This window comes from Pseudophryne corroboree, chromosome 4 (genome assembly GCF_028390025.1).
Source record: "Pseudophryne corroboree isolate aPseCor3 chromosome 4, aPseCor3.hap2, whole genome shotgun sequence".
Lineage (NCBI taxonomy): Eukaryota > Metazoa > Chordata > Amphibia > Anura > Myobatrachidae > Pseudophryne > Pseudophryne corroboree.
Window position 1 is genome coordinate 225346105 of NC_086447.1, and position 12387 is coordinate 225358491.

General features: G+C 46.8%; 1 protein-coding gene across 1 annotated transcript in view; it reads right to left on the bottom strand.

The window, feature by feature from the left end:
• LOC134909251 (transmembrane 4 L6 family member 4-like) overlaps positions 1 to 12387 on the bottom strand; it is a 119047-nt gene that overhangs the window by 5434 nt on the left and 101226 nt on the right. The gene's annotated exons all lie outside the window — the stretch shown is intronic.

Here is a 12387-nt window from a genome sequence, read left to right on the forward strand (position 1 = left end):
AGCCGCGCGTCGCCGCCATTTTCACTCGTGCATTGGAGATGATAGCGAGAGGACGTGGCTGCGTTCTCTCAGTTTCTGTGTTCAGTGTGCTGCAAATATCTGTGCTCAGTGTGCTGCAAAACGCTCCATATATGTGCTGCATTGTAGTTGTGCGCAGTATATAGCAGGCGGACAGTGCAGAATTTTGCTGACCACCAGTATATATATATATATTGTGACAAGAACACTGGGATAGTGTTTGAGGGCAGGTATATTTGTCCCAGGTTCTTGTCTTACATGTTTTAGAAAATGTTAACTTCTAGGAAAAATGCTTTTTGTTTTGTCTGAACCTTTTCAGTTTGCTGTAAAAGCTGGGAAAAGGCTCTGAGAGAGAGATAAGGCGAGTTCTAGACATTGGGCCCAGTTCGGGTCTTTGGCCTCACAGAGGGCTAATCAGGGTTTCAGCTGTGTAAGAGTGATATAGTGCTTCTAACCTGATTAGTATGGGCAGACTGCCTGGGAAGGCTGCAGGATCTGTGTGTGAGAGACACGCTTTCTGATGCAAGTAAGCTATACAGTATGTACTGAAGAACTCTGTGTTTTGTTTAGTGACAGTTAGGAACATCTTATGTTTAGTTAGTGCCGGACAGGCAAGGTATTTTTATTTTGGGGTTTGTTTTATTTTCTGTTTCAATAAAACTGGCCGGGGACAGTTGTACCAGAAACTGGACTTGTGTTGTTCCTCAGCTGCTGCGGGCTGCCATATTCCCCAGGAAAAGGCACCTTGCACCCCTACAGTGTTACAACTTGGTGGAGAATGCGAGCAGGCCGTTCTGCGCATAAGTGAAAGCAGCAGCTTTGTGAGGCCTGCAGAAAACGGTGGTTTATGCAGATACAGCCCAGTGTGAAGTTACTGAGACTCACCCCTGAGGGTTTGATATATGTCCTGGGTGAAAGCAGCTGCAAAGCCGCCTGAAAAATCTGTTGACATGGAGGATCTGCTTAAAGCCTTGCTGCAAGCTACAGCGGCTCAGCAGGAGGCCAACCGACAGCAGCAGGTGGCAATGGAGGAAAATTGGAGACTACAGCAGGTGGCAATGGAGGAAAATAAGAGACAACAGCAGGCAGTTGTTGATGAACTTTACAGGCAACAGCGTCAGGATAGAGAGGCCTTAACAGAAGTGGTGCAGAGACTTGCAGCTCGGGTTGGAGATGTGGCCGTCAGTGCTCCAACCAGCTCTAGTTCTATACGAGCCAGTCACTTCCTGCAGAAAATGACAGAGGCTGATGATGTGGAGGCCTATCTGACCACGTTTGAAAGGACTGCCGAGCGTGAGAACTGGCCGAAAGCACAGTGGGCCAGTCTGCTGGCACCTTTCCTGTCAGGTGAGCCCCAAAAAGCTTACTTTGATTTAAGCCCTGCTGAGGCTCGGGACTATGATAAACTAAAGACTGAGATCCTGACCCGCCTGGGAGTCACGCTGTCAGTACGAGCACAACGGGTGCACCGTTGGCTGTACGCCATGGAGAAGCCTCCGCGCTCCCAGATGCACGACCTTATTCAGCTAACAAAAAAATGGCTGCAGCCAGTGACATTAACTGGTCCCCAGATGGTGGAAAGAGTCGTCATGGACCGCTACTTGAGATCTTTGCCCATGGTCCTGCGCAAGTGGGTGAGCCATGGAAACCCGGGTACTGCTGACCAATTAGTGGACATGGTAGAGAGGTATTTGGCAGCAGAGGAACTACTGATGACCACCCAGCAACCCATAGGTCCTCGACAGCGCCCTTCAGTAAAGACTGGTAAGACTGTTCCGTGGGAAAACGTTGCTGGGCGGTTAAGAGAACGCAAGGCTGGAGAGACTGTAAACACTGGCCCTGGAAACAGGCCAATGGGGCTAGAACGGTCTATGCTGCCCAAATGGGTTGATAATCGTGTGGTTAAATGTTTTAGGTGTGGTATGCCAGGTCATGTTATTGCCAATTGCCCAGTCACGCAAGAACCCATGCAATGTGATGCTGCCTTTGAATGTCGCAGAATGTCTTTCTTTGCTAGGTTAGCCTGTACTGTGGTACCTTCACCTGAGCTGGAAAAACAAATGTGTGATGTGTTCTTAGAAGGTAACCGGGTAGAGGCCTTGCTAGATTCAGGAAGTTTAGTTACCCTCGTGAAAGCTGGGTTAGTGAACCCCTTAAAGGTCCAGCAAATACCTATTGGGGTAACTTGCATACACGGGGATACCCAATATTATGCCACTGCTGAGGTGAATATAGAAACTTGTTGTGGGTCAGCAAGGGTTAAAGTGGGACTGGTCCCTACCTTGGTGCATGAGGCCATAATAGGGAGGGATTTTCCTCATTTTTGGAAACTGTGGGAATCACGGTTATCAACAGATGTGAGAAGTAAAAAACCAGTTGATAATACCGGTGATTTTACGGATGTACGTGGGTCTTCGGAACTTTCTGTCCCTTTGCCTTTTGCTAGTTTGGCTGGGGAAGTGACAGATGGGGAGTCCAGTGAGGACCCTCTTGCCGGGAACAGAGACATAGTAGTTAGAACTGAAAGCGTGCCTGACCTGGAGGTAAAGAAGGATCTGTTTGCGTCTGAACAGTTAAAGGATCCTACCTTAATAAAGGCTAGAGAGAATGTTAAGATTGTTAATGGGGAACCTGTGGTACCAGGTGACAGGGTTACGTATCCCCACATGGCCATCTGTAATGAGCTCTTGTACCACATTGTCAAAAGGGGTGAGGATGTGGTGGAACAGCTGGTAGTTCCCCAGCCTTATCGGAGAACGGTACTAGATTTAGCTCATAGTCACGTTACCGCAGGACATTTAGGGGCAGAAAAAACCACTGAAAGAGTTTTACAAAGGTTCTTTTGGCCAGGGGTTTATAAAGAAGTGTCTGAATATTGTTCTTCCTGTCCTGAATGCCAGTATCATGCCCCTAGACCCCATTTCAGGAGCCCACTAGTTCCCATGCCTATTATAGAGGTCCCGTTTGACAGAATAGCCATGGATCTCGTGGGGCCCTTGTTAAAGTCTGCTCGGGGCCATCAGTATATCCTGGTAATTATGGACTATGCCACTCGATATCCTGAGGCTGTCCCTTTACGCACTATCACAACCAAGGCGATAGCTAGGGAGCTGGTGCAGGTATTTAGTAGAGTGGGAATACCAAAAGAAATTTTGACTGACCAAGGTACTCCATTTATGTCAAGGATCATGAAAGAATTGTGCAAGTTATTTAAGGTCACTCACCTCAGGACGTCCATCTACCATCCCCAAACTGACGGGTTGGTGGAAAGGTTTAATAAAACATTAAAAAGTATGTTAAAAAAGGTTGTTGAGAGAGATGGGAAAAACTGGGATTGTTTGTTGCCCTACTTGTTAATGGCCATCAGAGAAGTCCCTCAGTCCTCTACGGGGTTTTCTCCATTTGATTTGTTGTATGGTAGACACCCCAGAGGGCTGTTGGATATTGCCAAAGAGACGTGGGAAGGACAGCCCACTCCTTATAGAAGCGTTATTGAGCATGTAACACAAATGCAGGATAGGATTGCAGCCGTGGTACCTGTTGTCAGAGAGCACATGGAACAGGCCCAAAGTGCTCAACAGAGGGTCTATAACCGGAGTGCCAAGATACGGGAATTTGCTCCTGGAGATAGAGTTCTTGTTTTGGTACCCACTGTGGAAAGCAAATTCCTAGCTAAATGGCAGGGTCCATTTGAGATTAGGGAAAAAGTGAATGAGGTTAATTACAAAGTATACCAGCCGGGAAAGAGAAAACCCGAACAGATCTACCATGTTAACTTAATCAAACCCTGGAAAGATAGGTTGTCTCTGTCAGCGGAGCCTTGCCCTTCGGTGTCTTCACCCCGGTTGCTTCCCGCAGTGAAGGTGTCAGAGACATTATCAGCTGATCAGAACAATCAGGTTAAAGAATTTCTCATCCAAAATAGGGAGGTATTTTCAGAGCTGCCTGGCCGAACGACCATAATAAAACATGACATTGTCACAGAACCAGGGGTCAGGGTTCATTTAAAGCCATATAGGATTCCTGAAGCTCAGCGAGAAGCTATTTCTAAGGAAGTTAAAACCATGTTAGAACTTGGAGTCATAGAGGAGTCTAACAGTGAGTGGTCCAGTCCCATAGTGCTCATCCCGAAGCCCGACGGTAGCATACGCTTCTGTAATGACTTTCGTAAGTTAAATGAGGTGTCCAAGTTTGACGCATACCCCATGCCCCGTGTGGATGAGCTTGTAGAAAGGCTGGGAACAGCCAGGTTTCTCACCACATTGGACCTGACCAAAGGTTACTGGCAAATACCTTTATCTGATAGCGCCAAAGAAAAAACAGCCTTTTCGGTTCCGGAGGGGCTGTACCAGTATAAGATGTTACCCTTTGGGTTGCATGGGGCTCCAGCAACCTTTCAACGGGCGATGGATAAAATTTTGAGGCCCCATAGAAAATATGCAGCTGCCTATTTGGATGATGTGGTAATTCACAGTACAGACTGGGGGTCCCATTTGGTTAAAGTACAAGCAGTACTGGACTCAATCAGAGAGGCAGGGTTAACTGCTAACCCAAAGAAGTGCTGCCTCGCAATGGAGGAGGTCAAATACTTGGGCTTCACCATAGGCAGAGGTCTGATTAGGCCCCAATTGAATAAAGTTGATGCTATTCAAAACTGGCCTCGTCCAGTGAATAAAAAACAGGTAAGGGCTTTTTTGGGAATTACTGGGTACTATAGACGGTTTATTCCTAATTTTGCGACCACAGCGGTGCCGTTGTCAGACCTTACCAAAGGGAAGCAGTCAAATGTGGTGAAATGGAACCCTGATGCAGAAAAGGCGTTCCAAGCATTAAAAGTGGCTTTGTGTTCACAACCGGTGTTGATAACACCAGATTTTTCAAAAGAATTTGTGGTACAGACAGATGCCTCAGAGGTAGGGATAGGTGCTGTGCTGTCCCAAACCAGAGATGGGGACGAACACCCTATCATTTATTTGAGTAGGAAACTCAATGAGCATGAAAAAAGGTATGCCATTGTGGAAAAGGAGGCTTTGGCCATTAAGTGGGCACTAGATACCTTGAGATATTACCTCTTGGGTAGACAATTCAGACTAGTGACAGACCATGCCCCTTTAAAATGGATGTATGTAAATAGAGGCAAGAATGCTCGTGTAACTAGATGGTTTCTAGCGTTGCAGGACTTTAAGTTTACTGTCGAACATAGACCGGGAACACAATTGGCCAACGCAGATGCATTGTCTCGCATCTTCTGTTTGGGGGCTACAAGTGTTCCGGCCCCTAGGTCGAAACAGGGGAGGGGGATATGTGACAAGAACACTGGGATAGTGTTTGAGGGCAGGTATATTTGTCCCAGGTTCTTGTCTTACATGTTTTAGAAAATGTTAACTTCTAGGAAAAATGCTTTTTGTTTTGTCTGAACCTTTTCAGTTTGCTGTAAAAGCTGGGAAAAGGCTCTGAGAGAGAGATAAGGCGAGTTCTAGACATTGGGCCCAGTTCGGGTCTTTGGCCTCACAGAGGGCTAATCAGGGTTTCAGCTGTGTAAGAGTGATATAGTGCTTCTAACCTGATTAGTATGGGCAGACTGCCTGGGAAGGCTGCAGGATCTGTGTGTGAGAGACACGCTTTCTGATGCAAGTAAGCTATACAGTATGTACTGAAGAACTCTGTGTTTTGTTTAGTGACAGTTAGGAACATCTTATGTTTAGTTAGTGCCGGACAGGCAAGGTATTTTTATTTTGGGGTTTGTTTTATTTTCTGTTTCAATAAAACTGGCCGGGGACAGTTGTACCAGAAACTGGACTTGTGTTGTTCCTCAGCTGCTGCGGGCTGCCATATTCCCCAGGAAAAGGCACTTTGCACCCCTACAGTGTTACAATATATATATATAGCAGTACGGTACAGTAGGCCATTGCTATTGATATATTACTGGCATATAATTCCACACATTAAAAGATGGAGAACAAAAATGTGGAGGGTAAAAAAGATCAAGATCCACTTCCACCTCGTGCTGAAGCTGCTGCCACTAGTCGTGGCCGAGATGATGAAATGCCATCAACATCGTCTGCCAAGGCCGATGCCCAATGTCATTGTAGAGAGCATGTAAAATCCAAAAAACAAAAGTTCAGTAAAATGACCCAAAAATCTAAATTAAAAGCGTCTGCGGAGTAGCGTAAACTTGTCAATATGCCATTTACGACACGGAGTGGGAAGGAACGGCTGAGGCCCTGGCCTGTGTTCATGGCTAGTGGTTCAGCTTCACATGAGGATGGAAGCACTCATCCTCCCGCTAGAAAAATGAAAAGACTTAAGCTGGCAAAAGCACAGCAAAGAACTGTGCGTTCTTCTAACTCACAAATCCCCAAGGAGAGTCCAATTGTGTCGATTGCGATGCCTGACATTCCCAACACTGGACGGGGAGAGGTGGCACCTTCCACCATTTGCATGCCCCCTGCAAGTGCTGGAATGAGCACCTACAGTCCAGTTCCTGATATTGAAAATGTCACTGTTGAAGTACACCAGGATGAGGATATGGGTGTTGCTGGCGCTGAGGAGGAAATTGACAAGGAGGAATCTGATGGTGAGGTGGTTTGTTTAAGTCAGGCACCCGGGGAGACACCTGTTGTCCGTGGGATGAATATGGCCATTGACATGCCTGGTCAAATTACCAAAAAAAAATCACCTCTTCGGTGTGGAATTATTTTAACAGAAATGCGGACAACAGGTGTCAAGCCCTGTGTTGCCTTTGTCATGCTGTAATAAGTAGGGGTAAGGACGTTAACCACCTAGGAACATCCTCCCGTAAACGTCACCTGGAGCACATTCATCAGAAGTCATTGACAGGTTCAAAAACTTTGGGTGACAGTGGAAGCAGTACACTGACAACTAAATCCCTTCTTCCTCTTGTACCCAAGCTCCTGCAAACCACACCACCAACTCCCTCAATGTCAATTTCCCCCTTAGACAGGAACGCCAATAGTCCTGCAGGCCATGTCACTGGCAAGTCTGACGAGTCCTCTCCTGACTGGAATTCCTCTGATGGATCCTTGAGTGGAACGCCTACTGCTGCTGTTGTTACTGCTGGCGCTGCTGTTGTTGCTGCTGGGAGTCGATCGTCATCCCAGAGGGGAAGTCGGAAGACCACTTGTACTACTTCCAGTAAGCAATTGACTGTCCAACAGTCCTTTGCGAGGAAGATGAAATATCACAGCAGTCATCCCGTTGCAAAGCGGATAACTCAGGCCTTGGCAGCTGTGTTGGTGTTAGACGTGCGTCCGGTATCCGCCGTTAGTTCACAGGCAATTAGAGAATATCTTGAGGTAGTGTGTCCCCGGTACCAAATACAATCTAGGTTCCACTTCTCTAGGCAGGCGATACCGAGAATGTACACAGACTTCAGAAAAAGACTCACCAGTGTCCTAAAAAATGCAGTTGTACCCAGTGTCCACTTAACCACGGACATGTGGACAAGTGGAGCAGGGCAGACTCAGGACTATATGACTGTGACAGCCCACTGGGTAGATGTATTGCCTCCTGCAGCAAGAACAGCAGAGACGGCACCAGTAACAGCATCTCGCAAACGCCAACTCGTTCCTAGGCAGGCTACGCTTTGTATCACCGCTTACCATAATAGGCACACAGCTGACAACCTCTTACGGAAACTGAGGAACATCATCGCAGATTGGCTTACCCCAATTGGACTCTCCTGGGGATTTGTGACATCGGACAACGCCACTAATATTGGCCCTCATTCCGAGTTGTTCGCTCGCAAGCTGCTTTTAGCAGCATTGCACACGCTAAGCCGCCGCCTACTGGGAGTGAATCTTAGCTTAGCAGAATTGCGAACGAAAGATTCTCAAAATTGCGAATAGAAATTTCTTAGCAGTTTCTGAGTAGCTCGACACTTACTCTGCCACTGCGATCAGTTCAGTCAGTTTCGTTCCTGGTTTGACGTCACAAACACACCCAGCGTTCGCCCAGACACTCCCCCATTTCTCCAGCCACTCCCGCATTTTTCCCAGAAACGGCAGCGTTTTTTCACACACACCCATAAAACGGTCAGTTTCCGCCCAGAAACACCCACTTCCTGTCAATCACACTCCAATCACCAGAACGAAGAAAAAACCTTGTAATGCCGTGAGTAAAATACCAAACTTCTTAGCAAATTTACTTGACGCAGCCGCAGTGCAAACATTGCGCATGCGCAGTTAGCGGAAAATCGCATCAATGCGAAGAAAAATAATGAGCGAACAACTCGGAATGAGGGCCATTGTGCGTGCCTTACAATTGGGCAAATTCCAGCACGTCCCATGTTTTGCACATACATTGAATTTGGTGGTGCAGAATTATTTAAAAAACGACAGGGGCGTGCAAGAGATGCTATCGGTGGCCAGAAGAATCGCTGGCCACTTTTGGCATTCTGCCACCGCGTGCCGAAGACTGGAGCAGCAGCAAACACTCCTGAACCTGCCCCGCCATCAGCTGAAGCAAGAGGTGGTAATGAGGTGGAATTCAACCTTCTATATGCTTCAGAGGATGGAGGAGCAGCAAAAGGCCATTCTAGCCTATACATCTGCCTACGATATAGGCAAAGGAGGGGGAATGCACCTGACTCAAGCGCAGTGGAGAATGATTTCAACCTTGTGCAAGGTTCTGCAACCCTTTGAACTTGCCACACGTGAAGTCAGTTCAGACACTGCCAGCCTGAGTCAGGTCATTCCCCTCATCAGGCTTTTGTAGAAGCAGCTGGAGAGATTGAAGGAGGAGCTAAAACGGAGCGATTCCGCCCGGCATGTGGGACTTGTGGATGGAGCCCTTCATTCGCTTAACCAGGATTCATGGGTGGTCAATCTGTTGAAATCCGAGCACTACATTTTGGCCAACGTGCTCGATCCTAGGTTTAAAGCCTACATTGTATCTCTCTTTCCGGCAGACACAAGTCTGCAGATGTTCAAAGACCTGCTGGTGAGACACTTGTCAAGTCAAGCGGAACGTGACCCGCCAACAGCTCCTTCTTCATTTTCTCCCGCCACTGGAGCGGCCAGGAAAAGGATCAGATTTCCAAAACCACCCGCTGGCGGTGATGCAGGGCAGTCAGGAGCAAGTGCTGACATCTGGTCCGGACTGATGGACCTGCCAACGATTACTGACATGTCGTCTGCTGTCACTGCATATGATTCTGTCACCATTGAAAGAATGGTGGAGGATTATATGAGGGACAGCATCCAAGTAGGTAGGTCAGACAGTCCGTACGTATACTGGCAGGAAAAAGAGGCAATTTGGAGACCCTTGCACAAACTGGCTTTATTTTAACTAAGTTGCCTACCCTCCAGTGTGTACTCCGAAAGAGTGTTTAGTGCAGCCGGTAACCTTGTCAGCGAACGGCGTAGGAGGTTACTTCCACAAAATGTGGAGAAGATGATGTTCATTAAAATGAATTATAATCAATTCCTCCGTGGAGACATTCACCAGCAATTGCCTCCAGAAAGTACACAGGGACCTGAGATCGTGGATTCCAGTGGGGACGAATTAATACTCTGTGAGGAGGCGGATGTACAAAGTGAAAAGGGTGATGAATCGGAAGATGAGAAGGAGGTGGACATCTTGCCTCTGTAAAGCCAGTTTGTGCAGGGAGAGATTGATTGCTTCTTTTTTGGTGGGGGCCCAAACCAACCAGTCATTTCAGCCACAGTCGTCTGGCAGACCCTGTCGCTGAAATGATGAGTTTGTGGAAGTGTGCATGTCCTGTTTATACAACATAAGGGTGAGTGGGAGGGCCCAAGTACAATGTCATCTTGCACCTCTTTTTTTTTACTTATTTATCTTTGCATCATGTGATGTTTGGGGCTAATTTTTTTAAGTGCCATCCTGTCCGACACTGCAGTGCCACTCCTAGATGGGCCAGGTGTTTGTGTCGGCCACTTGGGTCGCTTAGCTTAGTCATCCAGCGACCTTGGTGCAAATTTTAGGACTAAAAATAATATTGTGAGATGTGAGGTGTTCAGAATAGACTGGAAATGAGTGGAAATTGGTGATATTGAGGTTAATAATACGATGGGTTCAAAATTACCCCCAAATTCTATGATTTAAGCTGTTTTTGAGGGTTTTTTGTAAAAAAACACCCGAATCCAAAACACCCCCGAATCCGACAAAAAATTTTCAGGGAGGTTTTGCCAAAACGCGTCCAAATCCAAAACACGCCCGCGGAACCGAATCCAAAACCAAAACACAAAACCCGAAAAATTTCAGGTGCACATCTCTAGTTTTTAATATCTGGGAAAAGTACCATACATATCACTATAAAGTACAGCAGTAGAAAACAGTCTGTACTGAAGTACCTGTACTTTTCCCAACACCCATGTCCAGTATTAAAAAGATAAATGTTAGACTTGAGAAGTTTTGCACCATTGTTTGTAGCAAGCCTTAGTAGCCAGAAACTGATTGGCACTTGTAGAACTACACATGCCTGTATACCCAGAGCATATTGACAATTCTAAAACTGCAAGTACCAGTATGCCCTGGCATCCTTGGCAAACTGGAATATGTACAGTAGTGCAATATAGAAAAATGGAAACAAAGTAAAAAAAAAAAAAAAAACCCAATATATTTTATTATTAATAAAAATAGGATTTTAATTACCTACTAGTAATTTATTTTCTCGTAGTCCGTAGAGGATGCTGGGGTCCACATTAGTACCATGGGGTATAGACGGGTCTAAGAGTTTAAAAGTGTGGGCTGGCTCTTCCCTCTATGCCCCTCCTAACAGACTCAGTCTAGAAACTGTGCCCGAGGAGACCTACAACTTCGAGAGAAGGATTTTACACAGATAGTAGCGAGATTCACACCAGCTCACACAAACAAGGCAAACCAAGCTAACTAGCTTGAAAACTCAGCAACAGCTGAATAACATTACTGAACCAAGTAATAACGCAGTACATAACTAAGAACAAAGCAGTACTGAACCAAGTAACCACTGCAGGATAAAGAAGTGCTGGGCGGGCGCCCAGCATCCTCTACAGGCCACGAGAAAAGGATTTACAGGTAGGTAATTAAAATTCTATTTTCTCTAGTGTCCTAAAGGATGCTGGGGTCCACATTAGTACCATGGGGATGTACCAAAGCTCCCAGAATGGGAGGGAGAGCGCGGAGGCTGCTGCAGAACTGAACGACCAAACTTTAGGTCCTCAGAGGCCAAAGTATCGAACTTGTAGAACTTAGCAAATGTGTTCGACCCAGACTAAGTAGCCACTCGGCAAAGCTGTAAAGCCGAGACACCCCGAGCAGCCGCCCAGGAAGAATGGGTTCATCCTGTGCGGTTGCCCGGGGTGTCTCAGCTTTACAGCTTACGAGTTGAGTGGGCCTTAACAGATTTTGGACATGGCAATCCTGCCGTAGAATACGCATGCTGGTAGTGAACCTAATCCAGCGAGATATTGACTGCTTAGAAGCAGGATACCCAAGTTTCTTGGGATCATAAGGGACAAACAGAGAGTACGATTTTCTGTGACGAGCAGTCCTCTTTACATAGATTTCCAGAGCCCCTACAACATCCAAGCACTTTGATGACATTGCGGAGTCAGTAGCAACTGGCACCACAATAGGTTGGTTGATATGAAATGCCTACACAACCTTTGGAAAGAACTACTGAGGTGTCCGGAGCTCAGCTCTATCTTCACGGAAGACCAAGTAGGGGCTTTTACAAGACAAAGCCCCCAACTCCGACACACATCTAGCAGAAGCTAAGGCCAACAAAGTGACAGCCTTCCATTTGAGAAAGTTGACCTCAACCTCCTGTAGAGGCTCGAACCAATCCGATTGGAGGAACTGTAACATCACATTAAGTTTCCAGGGTGCCATAGGTGGCACAAAGACACAAACCTGGAACAATACCTCCAAAGCTTCTTGTTGAGACGGGAGGCCATAATTTCTATTTGAGGTACACCCCAAAGATCTGTCACCTCCGTGAACACCTCCGGATGGAGGCCCCACTCTCCTGGATGGAGATCGTGTCTGCTGAGGAAGTCCGCTTCACAGTTGTCCACTCCCGGAATGATAATTGCTGACAGTGCCACCACCTGCTTTTTTGCCCAGAGTATAATTTCTTGTTACCTCTGACATTGCAACTCTGCTCTTCGTTCCACCCTGTCGGTTTATGTAGGCTACCGTCGTCACATTGTCCGACTGTACTTGAATGGCCCAATCTCGCAGAAGGTGTACGGCTTGGAGAAGACCGTTGCACATGGCTCCTAGTTCCAGAATGTTTATTGGAAGACTGGATTCCAGATTTGACCACTTTCCTTGGAAGGTTTCCCCTTAAGTAACTGCGCCCCATCCCCGGAGACTTGCATCCACGATTAGAAGGATCCAGTCCTG